Raw genomic sequence first — 14,146 nt, forward strand, 5'->3', positions numbered from 1 at the left:
GATGATTTGTTTGACCAGCTTCAGGGAGCGAGGGTGTTTTCCAAGATTGATCTCCATTCGGGTTATCACCAGTTGAAGATCAGGGATTCAGATATTCATAAGATGCTTTCAGGACTAGATATGTTCACTATGAGTTTCTTGTCATGTCTTTCGGGCTGACCAATGCCCCAGCAGCGTTCATGCATATGATGAACAGTGTATTTCGGCCTTATCTGGATTCATTTGTCATCGTGTTCATTGATGATATTCTGGTATAATCGCGTAGTCAGGAGGAGCACGCGCAGCATTTGCGAGTTGTATTGCAGAGATTGAGGGAGGAGAGGCTCTATGCAAAGTTCTCCAAGTGTGAGTTCTGGCTCGGTTTAGTGGCTTTCTTGGGACACGTGGTGTCCAGCGAGGGTATTCAGGTTGATCCGAAGAAGATAGAGGCGGTGCAGAGTTGGCATAGACCGTCCTCAGCCACAGAGATTCGTAGCTTTCTTGGGTTGGCAGGCTATTACCGCCAGTTTGTTCAGGGATTCTCATCCATTGCATCACCCTTGACCAAGTTGACTCAGAAGAGTGCTCTATTTGTATGGTCGGACGAGTGTGAGGAGAGCTTTCAGAAGCTCAAGACAGCTTTGACCACAGCTCCAGTATTGGTTTTGCCATCAGCTTCGGGTTCATATACCGTATATTGTGATGCTTCGCGAGTTGGGATTGGCTGTGTATTGATGCAGGAGGGTAGAGTTATTGCTTATGCTTCTCGTCAGTTGAAGCCCCATGAGAAGAACTACCCTGTTCATGATTTGGAGTTGGCCGCTATAGTTCATGCATTGAAGATTTGGAGGCACTACTTGTATGGCGTATCTTGTGAGGTATTCACTGATCATCGCAGTCTTCAGCATTTGTTCAAGCAAAAGGACCTCAATTTGAGGCAGCGGAGGTGGCTAGAGTTGCTTAAGGATTATGATATTACTATTCTGTATCATCCGGGAAAGGCCAATGTAGTGGCCGATGCTTTGAGCCGAAAGGCAGTGAGTATGGGGAGTTTGGCGTACATTCCAGTTGGGGAGAGACCCCTTGCAGTTGATGTTTAGGCCTTGGCCAATCGGTTTGTGAGACTAGATATTTCAGAGCCCAGTCGGGTGTTGGCTTGTGTGGTTTCCCGGTCTTCCTTATATGATCGCATCAGAGAGCGCCAGTATGATGATCCGCATTTGCTTGTCCTTAAGGACGGGGTTCATCATGATGATGCCAGAGACATGACCATTAGTGATGATGGTGTGTTGAGGATGCAGGGCCGGATTTGCATTCCCAATGTGGATGGGCTTCGGGAGTTGATATTGGAGGAGGCCCACAGCTCGCGGTATTCCATTCATCCAGGTGCCGCAAAGATGTATCAGGATCTTAGACAACACTATTGGTGGCGGAGGATGAAGAAAGATATTGTGGAGTTTTTAGCTCGGTGTCTCAATTGTCAGCAGGTGAAATATGAGCATCAGAGACCGGGTGGCTTGCGTCAGCAGATGGTTATTCCCGAGTGGAAGTGGGAGAGGATCACTATGGATTTTGTTACCGGACTCCCACGGACTTTGAAGAAGTTTGATGCTATTTGGGTGATTGTAGACATGCTGACCAAGTCCGCGCACTTCATTCCTATCTGTACTACTTATTCTTAAGAGCGGCTGGTGGAGTTATATATTTGGGAGATTGTTCGGTTGCATGGTGTCCCAGTTTCCATCATATCAGATCGGGGCACTCAGTTTACTTCCCAGTTTTGGAAGACGGTTCAGCAAGAGTTGGGCACTCAGGTGCAGTTGAGCACAACTTTTCACCCTCAGACGGACGGGCAGTCCGAGCACACCATTCAGATATTGGAGGATATGCTACGCGCCTGTGTTATTGATTTCGGAGGGTCATGGGATCAGTTTCTACCGCTTGCAGAGTTTGCCTACAACAACAGCTATCAGTCCAGCATTCAGATGGCACCGTATGAGGCTTTGTATGGGAGGAAGTGTAGATCTCCAGTTGGTTGGTTCGAGCCCGGCGAGGCTAGGCTATAGGGGACAGATTTGGTTCAGGATGCTTTGGATAAAGTGAAGGTAATTTAGGAGAGACTTCGTACGGCACAGTCGAGACAGAAGAGTTATGCGGACAGGAAGGTTCGAGATATATCCTACATGGTTGGTGAGAAGGTCCTGTTAAAGGTTTCGCCAACGAAGGGTGTTATGAGATTCGGAAAGAAAGGAAAGTTGAGTCCGCGATTTATTGGGCCTTTTGAGGTACTTAGGAGGATTGGGGAGGTGGCTTATATGCTTGCTTTGCCACCCATCTTGTCGAGTGTGCACCCGATATTTCATGTTTCTATGCTCCGAAAGTATGTTGGGGACCCGTCTCATGTTTTGGACTTCAGCACGGTTCAGTTGGATGGTGATTTGACCTTTGATGTGGAGCCAGTGGCTATTTTGGGTCGTCAGGTTCGAAAGTTGAGGTCGAACGATATAGCTTCAGTGAAGGTGCAGTGGAGAGGTCGGCCAGTGGAGGAGGCTACCTGGGAGACCGAACGGGAGATGCGGAGCAGATACCCTTGCCTATTTGAGGCTTCAGGTATGTTTCTTGACTCGTTCGAGGACGAGCGTTTGTTTAAGTTGAGGAGGATGTGACGACCCGACCCGTCGTCTCATGAGTTACCGCCTCGTTTTCCCAATTTTCGTCTTCTGTATGCTTCATTATCCGTGTCTTGTGTGATCGAGTTGGTTTGGAGAAGTTTTGGTAAGAAATGAGACACCTAGTCTCTTTAAGGAAGGCTTAGTTTGGAAAAGTCAACCGGATGTTGACTTATGTGTTAGAGGGCTCGGATATGATTTCTGATGGTTTGGTTAGCTTCGGGGTATGATTTGTGACTTAGGAGTGTGATCGAAAGTGATTTTGGAGGTCCGGTGTAGAATTAGGCTTGAATTGGCGAAGTTAGTATTTTGGCAAATTCCGGTTGATAAGTGAGATTTTGATCCGAGAGTCGGAATGGAATTTCGAGAGTTGCTGTAGCTTCGTTATGTGATTTGGGATGTGTGCGCAAAATTTCAGGTCATTCAGAGGTGTTTTGGTTGGGTTTTTGATCAAATGCGTGTTTCGGAAGTTTTAGAAGAACTTAGGCTTGAATTCGATGTGAATTTATGGTTGTAGTGTTGTTTGAGGTGTTTTGATGATTGGAACAAGTTTGGAGGATGTTTTAGGATGTGCTGGTGCTTTTGGTTGAGGTCCCGGGGGCCTCGGGGTGATTTCGGATGGCTAACGGGAAGTTTTAAACTTGGAAAATGTTGCAAAAAATTCAGCAGCTGTTGCAGAGGATTTTGGTCATCGCGATCGCGTGGGTAGGATCGCGATCGCGTAGAAGCATTTGGGGCAGATCTGAGTTTGTGCTTCGCGTTCGCGACTGAGGGATCGCGTTCGCGGAGTGGGAGATGTTTGTGCTTCGCGTTCGCAGAAGACAGGTCGCGTTCGCGTATAAGGTTTGGAAGTCCTGAGGCAAGTGTTCTTCGCGTTCGCATGAATTGGGACGCGTTCGCGTAGCTTGAGGAGTCAGAGCATCGCGTTCGCGGGGGAGGACTCGCGTTCGTGTAGGGTAATTTCTGTGAAAAATAAAAGGGTGCTTCGCGATCGCGATGAAGGGGCTACAGGACCTGGGCAGAATGTTTTAAAACATTTCCTCCGAGCTAGGTCATATTTTCCTCCATTGTTGGACATTTTGAGAGCTATTTGGGAGAAATTGAAGAGGGTTTCGAAGAGGATTAATTGGAGGTAAGTTCTATGAGCTAAAAACGTGATTATTATGTGAAATTAACCTTGAAATTCATTGAAACTTGGCTAAAATTGGAAGAACTAGGGCTTGGGATTTTGAGATTTTTAAATTGGGATTTGAAGGGCCATTTGAGCTATGATTTGAGAGTTCTTGATATGTATAGACTCGTGACGAGATAAGGAACCCGTTGATGTGAAAATTTCTGAGTTTTGAGAAGTGGGCTCGGGGCTCGGGTTTTGCCAATTTCGGGATTTTTGATGTTTTCCGGTTATTTTCGATTGGGTTTTGTTCCCTTAGCATATTGTGATGTATTCGTTGTGGTTTTGGTCAGACTCGACGCGCGAGGAGGCCGATTTGAGAGGCAAGGGCATAGCGAGCTAGAGCTTTAGCCGGTTTGAGGTGAGTAATGATGTTAAATGATGTCCTGAGGGTTTGAAACCCCAGATTGCACATCGTAGTGCTATATTGAGGTGACTTGCACGCCGGATAGCGAGCGTGAGGTAGAGCACGATTGGGGATTGTGACTTGGTCCGTCCCGATTGATGAAATTACTACTTATTTGACTGAGACTTATTGTTATCATTATGTTTTGGGCTAGTTGCCACGTTTGGGGCCTTGTGCCGACCTGTAGAATCCTTAGGGGCATTTTGACTGCTTTTCCTCACTTTACTTGTTAAAAATCATATCCTCAGTCATGCTTCCATTTGTTTAAAAGATGTGAACCGGTGTTATAAATGTTAATTCTAAATGAGAGGAACATGAGGGCTGAGATCCCTACCTTATATTATTGTGCCCGAGAGGCTGTGAGTAAAATGACTGAGAGGGGCTGAGAACCCAACAGTGAGGATATTATATATATTATGGATCGGGCTGGTCGCCACAGCAATACTTATATGGATCGGGCTGCACGCCGCAGCAATATGGCGCTTGGGCTGTAGGAGTCCCTCCGGAGTCTGCACACCCCCAGTGAGCGTAGTCGACTATTTATATGGATCGGGCTGCACGCCGCAGCGATGTACGGATCGGGCTGCACGCCGCAGCGATTATTCTGATATCTGTTATTATGAGAGTTATATTGGCTAAGTGTAGAGAGTGAGCCCGAGGAGCGGATTTCTACTTGTTATTACCTGTTAAGTTACCTGTTATACCGGATTTGAAGAGATTTCATTTGACTTATTAGCTGGGTTATTGTTTAAGTGATTTTTTCTGCTTTGATATAGAACTGTTTTGTGCCTTTACGTGTTTTTATGCTTTCAGTCATTATTTATATTTATTACTCAATGGGTCGGAGTACTCACATTACTCCCTGCACCTTGTGTGCAGATCCAGGTGCTCCTGAGGCATAGAGAGAGTTTTCCTGCTGTTCATCATTCACCGGAGTCATCGAGGTAGCTACATGGCGTCCGCAGACCCGATTTCTCCTTCTATCTCCTTTATTTCCTGTATTCTTTGACTATCTCTGTTTTAGGCTATTTACAGACTTGTAATAGAGGCTCTTGACTTGTGACACCGGATCGGTGGGCTATGTAGTGACGTTATTATGATTTCTGCACTTTTTATCTACTGTTTCAGACTTTTAAAATGTTAAATTGGCTTTTAAACTGCATTAATTGGTAATGAACTCTATATGAGAGGGGTTGTGATTGATAATTGGTCGGGCTTGCCTAGAAATGTGTTGGGCGCCATCACGATCGGGGTTGGGGCCGTGACACATGTTCCATAATATAAAAGTGAGGAATTTGTGTGGATGGAGGTTGTGGGGCATATTAAAAAGTAGATGAAGCCACAGAGATGAAGTGGGAAATCGATTCAACCTATTAGTTGTAGCTTGTACACCTAGATTTTTCAGTAGTTTTGTACCTTAAGACATGTCAAAAAGATGTGAATGAGTGTTTCATTAGGGTCATGACAGTATAAATAGTTCACCTCTGTTAGCAAACCTATGTGGTCGAGATAGTGGCGAGAAGGTAGACACTTATGGCTAAGGAGCACTATGAAAGACCTAATGTTTTAGGTTACTGGGAGCATCCAAATCCATTTGTATTGAATTTGGAGTGCATTAATTAAAGGCGCATGATTAAGGAAAGAAGTGTACATGGATTGTACTAAGAATATACCATTGTTTGCCAAAGCCCAGAATGTACTATTAATGTTCTTTTTGTATATATGGAGTGTTAATTTCGCATAAAGGCTTTGATACATTGAAGTATTCCGAAAGGAAAATTTTGCCAATCCCAACCTAATTGAGTTCTATATGATGAGATTGTGAGGTTGATGTCTTATTCTGGCAAGGGCCCACAGATTGTAGAGTGCATGGTGGTTGCAGCTCCAACCCAAATGTCGGTCCAGAATTTTATATGTTGGCCATTGCCTATGTACCATTGTAAGCCTAATTGACAGCGTAACCAGCTCAGGAGATTGTTCTTCCAGGTGTGTGAATGAGTTTTAGCGGAAGAATGTGTAAAACCGTATTTGTGACGTAATGTTGTTGCCCAAAGTGCGGTTGGTTTATGGAATAGCCGTTTTATTTGTCTCGATCTTCAACAATCGAGGAAAAGACTTAGATAGTCCCTTAAATATGCTTATAGGAGTATTTTTCCTTTACCTATCCCACTAAATATAAAATATTCCTTACCTTTATAAAAGTGAACAAACATGGTCTAACCCTTAATAGAATTTATAAAACTAACGGAAAAAGCATCCAATAGAGTTAAAAATAAAGCAGTTAAAAATTCCGTTAGTGTCCCATAGATCATTTTACTGCTTCATTCTCTCGCTCTCCTACCCATCGACCTTCTTTCTCCTGAATTCATACAATCGAACTCCACCCATTTTCTCCCAAAATCCCTAAAAATTCAACTCGGCCCTCTCTAATTTAGAAGCTATGAGCTCTAGAAGAGTTGTAATCAAAGAATCAAAGTTCATAGAATCAAAGAATCGAAATTCTGACCGAAGGAAAATCTAAGTTGGTTAAAGCGATGCATTATTTAATTTTTTTTTGCACTGCATGTTTCTTGCAATATGTTACCAATTCATGCGATTTTCTCTTAACCAAGTAATTTCAATTGAAGCTTTTGAAGCTATCGTTCCTTACTAGTTTGTAGCTCTATGCTTTGAGATTCTTCTTTTAAGAATTCAAAACTACTGCTTCATAACCTTGTGGTAAAAAAGAGAAGGAAAATATATGATCTCTCTCAGTAGTAGTATTAGATAAAGCAAAAGTGTGAGAAAAGCACCTAAGAGAGACAACATTAGAGTCCCTGGCTCCAAGAAAAATTATTTGTCAAAGCCATAGTACTACTTTACATCATCCATGCATTAATGCTTTTGACTAACTAAATCAGTTTTTCCGCACATCTTTTTCATAGTAATACCTGTATAAGATAGACATATTGCACATTTCATCTATTCATAATTAACCTCTTTTATAGTTTTTATCCATAAAAGTAGCTGCTGAAGTAATGAAGTAGCTAAAAAATTATTTTGTACTAATTTGTGTATCTAATGAACCCCAGTTTGAGAAACTGTACTTAACTCCATATAGGTATATTCACTGGTTTATTCTATTATTTTCTTCTAAGAATATGGGTATATTAATATACCTATGCACGAAGCCAGCTTTAAAATTTAAAGACAGTGAGTGCTTTTTTTACTAATGTTTAAGAACATAGAGATTGAGAAACCGTAAAAAAGTGAAAACTCTACACTAACAGTGTGTATGTGAGAAGCTTCATGCATTCATTAAGAAAGTAAATAACTTTCTTGATGTTTATAACAAAACCATTCAAATATATTTTCCTGAATCTAGAAAAGGGTGTTTGATTCAGTAACTTTTTATCTTTTCTGTTTACTAAGTTGGTGACTATTCTTACACTGAAAGCATAGGATCCAAAGGTGCAGTATGTTTATAGTTTTCCTCACCTTTAGTTTAACAATGTTTATGTTAACTCTATTTGAAGTTTTTTTGTTAGTTTTATAAACTCTATTAAGGGACACTTTTGTGAAGATAAGGAATATTTATATTTAGTGATATAGATAAGGGACAAAAATACTCCTATAGGCATATTTAAGAGATTACATAAGCTTTTTTGTGACGACCCGGTCGGTCATTTGGAGAATTTAAGCTCCGTTCGAAGGCATAAGGTCTTGAACAACTTCATATTAAGTGTATTAACTTGAGTGCATGGTCGAATCCAGTTACAAGATGATTCGGAGTAAAATTGGGAGAATGATTCTAGTTTTGGAAGCTTAAGCGGTGAGAGTTGACCGGAAATTTGACTTTTGTGTAAATAGCTCCGGAATGGATTTTGGATGATCTCAACAGTTTCGTATGATGATTTTGGACTTAGACATGCGTCTGGATTTGGATTTGGGGTCCGTAGGCTAATTTGAGGCATTTCGTCGAAAGTTGAAAAAGTTAAAGTTTGGAAGATGGAGAAGTTTAACCCATAGTTGACTTTTGTGATATCGAGGTCGGAATGCTATTCCGTGAGTTAGAACAACTCCGTTATGTCACTTGGTACTTGCCTGCAAAATTTGACGTCATTTTGGGTTGGTTTGATATGTTTCGGCGCGAGTTTTAGAAGTTGGACGGTTTGAAAGTTCATAAGTTCGATTCATGGCGCGATTTGAGTTTTCGGTATTGTTTGATGTGATTTGAGACCCTGAGCGAGTCCATGTTAGGTTATAAAACTTGTTTGTGTGTTTACACGGAGTCTGGGGGGCCTCGGGTGTGTTTCAGATGGGCTTCGAGCGAATTTCTTCTATTCATGGATTGCTGGTTTTTGGTGTCTGATCTTCTCTTTCGCGATCGCGTAGTTCCAGTCGCAATCGCGTAGTGTACTATTGACCTGCCATATTTTTCCTTCTTCGCGTTCGCATAGGTTGGTCTGTGATCGCGTATGTATTCTTTTGCCTTCTCCGCGTTCGCATAGCTTAGCGGTAACAGCTTGTGATTTCCCCTTCCTCTTCTACGATCGCATATTATCTCCCGCGATTGCGTAATGCAGTACTTGGCCTCAGCATTTTCCCCTTTTTGGGATCGCACTATTCAGTACGCGATCGCATAGTGAATTCTAGGCAGTAGCCATTTTTATTCTTCGTGATAGCATTACTCCTTCCGCGATCGCGATGTACAAATACCTGGGTAGCAGAATATATCTTCTAAATCGAGGGTTAGACCATTTTTAACATATCTTGGCATGTAGAGCTCGATTTAGAGCGATTCTTTGTGGGGTTTTCAAGCAAATCGATTGGGTAAGTGTTCTTCACCTAGAATCTATTATATTCCATGATTTTGTCATTATTTTTATCATTTAATTAATGTTTTGAGTTGAGGAAAATGATGGTTTTTGAAGAAAATTTTCAAAATAAAAATTGATGATTTGAAGGGTCAAACGGCATCGAATTTGATAATTTTTGTATGGTGGAACTTATATCGCAATGGGTGTTTGGTTTTTTGTGAAATTTGTCAGGTTCCGAGGTGCGGTCTTGGGGGTCGACTTTTGGGGTGATTTTTGAATTTTGGCAAAGCTTGAATCTTTATGATCCGGAATAGTTTCTTATGAGTTTTATTTGTGCTTTGAAGTTATTTTGGCTAGATTTGAGCCGTCCGGAGGTCATTTTACCCGAGAAGTTCATTTTAGAGTATCGGTTGTTTTATTGAGGTAAGTATCTTGCATAACCTTGTGGGGGATTTTCTTCTTAGGGTTGGAGTCTCATATGCTAATTGTAGTCCGTGTACGCGAGGTGATGAGTGCGTGCTCGGACTTATTTGTGGAAAGTTGGCCTTTTAGGGTTCTTAGGTCCTTATATTCATTGAGTACGAAGTTGTTCTTGATGTAATTGAGTTTCTATTTACTAGTTTCACATCTACATGCTTTAATTGAAATTAATTGGTATATGATTTACTCGTATTGCCTATTTGATTCTTATTTGACTTAACTGGAGATTTTACCTCTTCTATTGTCATGCCATCATTTCATAACTTTTTATCTTTATTTGAAATTGATATTATCTCATCCTGTAATTGTTTAGTCATAATTAAAGTTATGATTACCTTTCCGTTGCTTATCTTTAATTGAATTTCTAGTAATCCCCTTCGTAATTGCCCAACCTTAAAAGAAGTTTAGATGTCTTATATCTTAGTTGGCAGGTCCTTATTTGGAATTATTTGACTCGTGTTAGTTTCCTTGTTGTTGAACTGTATATTGTGGGATAGTTACACATTATTTCTCCCTTTTTGAGCTGTTATTATTACGCCCAGTGTTCTCTATTGTAGTTATTTCTTGTAAACTAGTTCTACCGTTTCTTTGTGATTTAAAGTTCTTGAGTTGATTTATTTGTCGCACTCTTGTATTTATTGTCACTGTTGTTGTACTTGTTGTGGTGATGCACGAGGTTTCTGCCGTGCGGTTGTTGATATTGTGATGCACGAGGTTTCTGTCGTGAGGTTGTTGATATTGTGATACACGAGGTTTCTGTCGTGCGGTTGTTGATATTGTGATGCACGAGGTTTCTACCGTGTGGTTGTTGTTATGGGGTTGCACGAGGTTTCTGCCGTGCTATTGTTACTATTGATATTTGCACATACGACGTGACAAGGCGTGATATATATATGTGGGTTGCGCATGTGGCGAGACAAGGTGGGAACATTATATTGCACGTGTGGCGAGACAAGGCGGGCACTTACTTTATTATTGCACATGTGAAGAGACAAGGTGGGTTATGTCAGGGACTGATTTGTGATGATTTGCGATGACCTGGGAGCATTCTTGTTGTTGATATTTGTATAGTGGTACACTTACCTGTGTGAGCTTTATCTAGTGAAAGTTGTGAGAAAATATTCTATGTGATGTCCGTTCTTTTTCTTATGCTTATTATCTAGTATGGACTATGTAAGGACATATGCACAAGCATACACGTGGTTAAACACTCTTATCGGATAAGAGGTTTTCTTGATATTGTTGATTATAGATGCACACCCTTGTTACTTTCCTTCTATGTGAAAATGGCTCTATTGGCACGTGAGTCATCTGTTCGGTTATGAAGTGTTATGAGGGCAAAAAATGCCAAGTGTTAGGGTTCAGGTATTGAGACCCGTGAGTTATGATTCGTCCGAGGTTCGCTACCTCGTGGAGTTTGTTGACTAAAACCTGATGTAAAGCGGTTGTAGTTGCTGAGTTATTACTTGTCCTTGCTGTGTATGTGATTCCGGATTTAGGTTGTGTTCCATTCACTCTTCTGTGTCATTTTTATGGTATTCCGCTGATACTTGTTGTTTCCTTTCTTATTGCAATTACTGAATTATTAGCCATATTGCGTAGTCTTTATGTAGATATCATATTCTGATGTTCCTATACTTATACTTGTTCAGTTTATTAGACCAGTGATTGTCTCGACTGTTCCTCGTCACTACTCCACCGAGGTTAATCTTGATACTTACTGGGCACCGCTGTGGTGTGCCCATACCACACTTTTGTATATTTTTTTTTGTACAGATCGGGCTGTTTGATCGTTAGTAGCTGTGCGGATTCTTGCTGATGAGACTCCAGGTAAAGCTGCTGCTGCATTCGCAGGCTTCAGAGTCATTATTCACACTATTTTTACTTATTTCCAAACAATTGTATTTAGAAGTTGTAACAAACTCTGTAGAGCTTATGACTTGTACTACCGATTTTGGAAAATTATAAATGTTGTAGAGATTTCTATTTCGAGAATGTTAGATTTTTATATATTACTAGTATTAGTACCCGTGCGATGCACGAACATAAACAACGTCAAATTATGATTTGAATTATTTGAACTATGTGCAAATAACCTTAAAATTAAATCTTCTATGTAGAAATTATAAATAATTATTAGATATTAATTAAGAAGAAGGACATGAAATCATTTTTTAGATTTCATAGTTGATGACATGTTATCTTATTCTATATCGTAATAACCCAGCCCCTTGATTGGCACTTCGTATTTTATTTTATGAACAATATTAAAGAATACTAAATATATAACATTGTGATCTGTCTTGCTTATGCACAATAAATCATATTATTTTAGCAAAATTCTTACTTGCGCTTTGTTTTTCATCTCAAGTTCAAATAAGTCTTATCTTTCTATATTTTTAGATAAATTTTTTCTCTTTTTGTTCTTTGCCTATAATTATTGCATTATTTATTACTTAATATTATTATACTGTAATTTGATCTTTTATTAGCTTATAAATTGACTTAATGTCTTGCTTATGACCCTATTACAACTTGTTTGGATGGTTGTTACATATCGTTTCATAATGTATCGTATCGTATTGTACTGTATCGTTTGATGAATACAATGTTTGGATGGATTATGTCGTTTTGCCCTCATTTAATGGCATCACGCACTAGTAATATGATGAATAAACTTGTAATATTATAAAGAAAAATTATGATACGGTATATAAAAAGGATAGGGTAAATGATAAAATAAAATTATTTAATAATAATGAAGGGTGAGATTGAGAGAAAAAGACAAGTGTAACGACCCGACCGGTCGTTTTAAGCTTTTGCGCTTTGATCGCCAGTTCTCGAGCATGACTTGCCCCGTGTTATGTTTTAAAATTATTTAATAATAATGAAGGGTGAGATTGAGAGAAAAAGACAAGTGTAGCGACCCGACCGGTCGTTTTCCACTGTTTTCAAAACTCAGCCAAGTTTATTTTGCTTTAACACTTGAAATGATATTTCCAATACTATTTTTGGGCCGAGCATCGTGTTTTACCGTTGCCCGAGGGGCCTATGTAATTTTTGACTGAGTAAAGCTGAGGGCCTGTGTTGTGAGGATACTTTTGGATCGGGCTGCACGCCGCAGCAGTGTTATACTGATACTGATATGAGGCCGAGGGCCTAGACTTGATGCCACGAGATGGCTTGATATTGCGCTTGGGCCGTAAGGGGCCCCTCCCGGAGTCTGCACACCCCCAGTGAGCGCCATCGATGATAAATGGATCGGGCTGTACGCCGCAACGATATATGGATCGGGCTGCACGCCGCAGCGATACTAGTACTGTTCTATGTGTTTACTTTATTTCATTTGTCTGCCATTATCTGCTGTCTGTGCTACTTCATGCAATATCTACTTGATTGCCTGGCATTGTCTGATGACTGAGTGTTGTGCCGAGGGGCGGATTTTTGTGCTTATCTGCACTATTTGTTTGCATTTATTTGCGTGACCGCTGGAAAAAAAAGTCATTTTCAAAAGAGGTATAAACTGAGCTAAGATGTTTCTTTAAAGATTCCACAGTTTCACTGTTTTTTTTTTCTCAAAAAGGTTTTGCACTGCTCTATACAGCATGTTGATTTGTTATACGTGATTTCGTACTGCTCAGATGTTATTTACCTTTATTACTCACTAAGTTGGAGTACTCATTTTACTCCCTGCACCTCGTGTGCAGATGCAGGTATTTATCCACCCGTTAGCGGGTTTTGGCTGATCAGAGGCAGAGTTATAGGAGTCAGCGAGGTGACTGCCAGCGTCCGCAACAGCGTTTTTCTCTCTTTTGTTTATTATTCCGATTTTGTATATTTTAGACCTTGTAGTTGGATTTACACTCTAATAGATGCTCGTGATTTGTGACACCCCGATTAGGGTTGTGTTGGGTTGTATTTCCGCTAATTAATATCATAAAATTATATTGAAGCTGCTTGTGAACTGTTTAACTGCTTAAAAGAGGTGCTCTAGAATGGTCTGGCCGGCCTTGTCTTCACGAGAGACGCCATCACGATCGGGGCGGAGTTTGGGTCGTGACAAGTTGGTATCAGAGCCTAGGTTACATAGGTCTCACGAGTCATGAGCAGGTTTAGTAGAGTCTCGCGGATCGGTACGGAGATGTTTGTATTTATCCTCGAGAGGCTGCAGAACTTAGGAAAACTTCACATTCTTGAATTCTTATCGTGCGTCCTTGATTCAGCTTGAAAAGTAACTCCTGAAATTCCTTCCACACGTTCGTATGCGCGCATGAGCGCTCAGTATCAGATGTGCCTTGAGGGCTTGTGATTCCCCAATTGAGGGGCGAGATTTGATCTCTGTGAGTTGATGTTGGGTCAGTCTGGAGGACTTGAGGCTGGATCTTTGCCTATGGCTTGAGCACCGAGGTGCTGATTGTGTGAGCAAGTGTTCTTGAACTTATGTGTTCGGTATTGTCCTTATTAGTGGAAGTGACAGCTGGATAACTTTGTGATGAGTATGTTAGTACTGCGAGATGTATCTATATGACTTGGAAGTGATGAGGAAGGCCTGCTGGAGGATAGAAGAACTATTAAGTGCTGGAAGTTCCAGTCTTGATTCGAGGTATAGTCCCGAGTTATAGGCGTGTGTAAGAAGTCTTTC

Source organism: Nicotiana attenuata, unplaced genomic scaffold (assembly GCF_001879085.1).
Source record: "Nicotiana attenuata strain UT unplaced genomic scaffold, NIATTr2, whole genome shotgun sequence".
NCBI lineage: Eukaryota > Viridiplantae > Streptophyta > Magnoliopsida > Solanales > Solanaceae > Nicotiana > Nicotiana attenuata.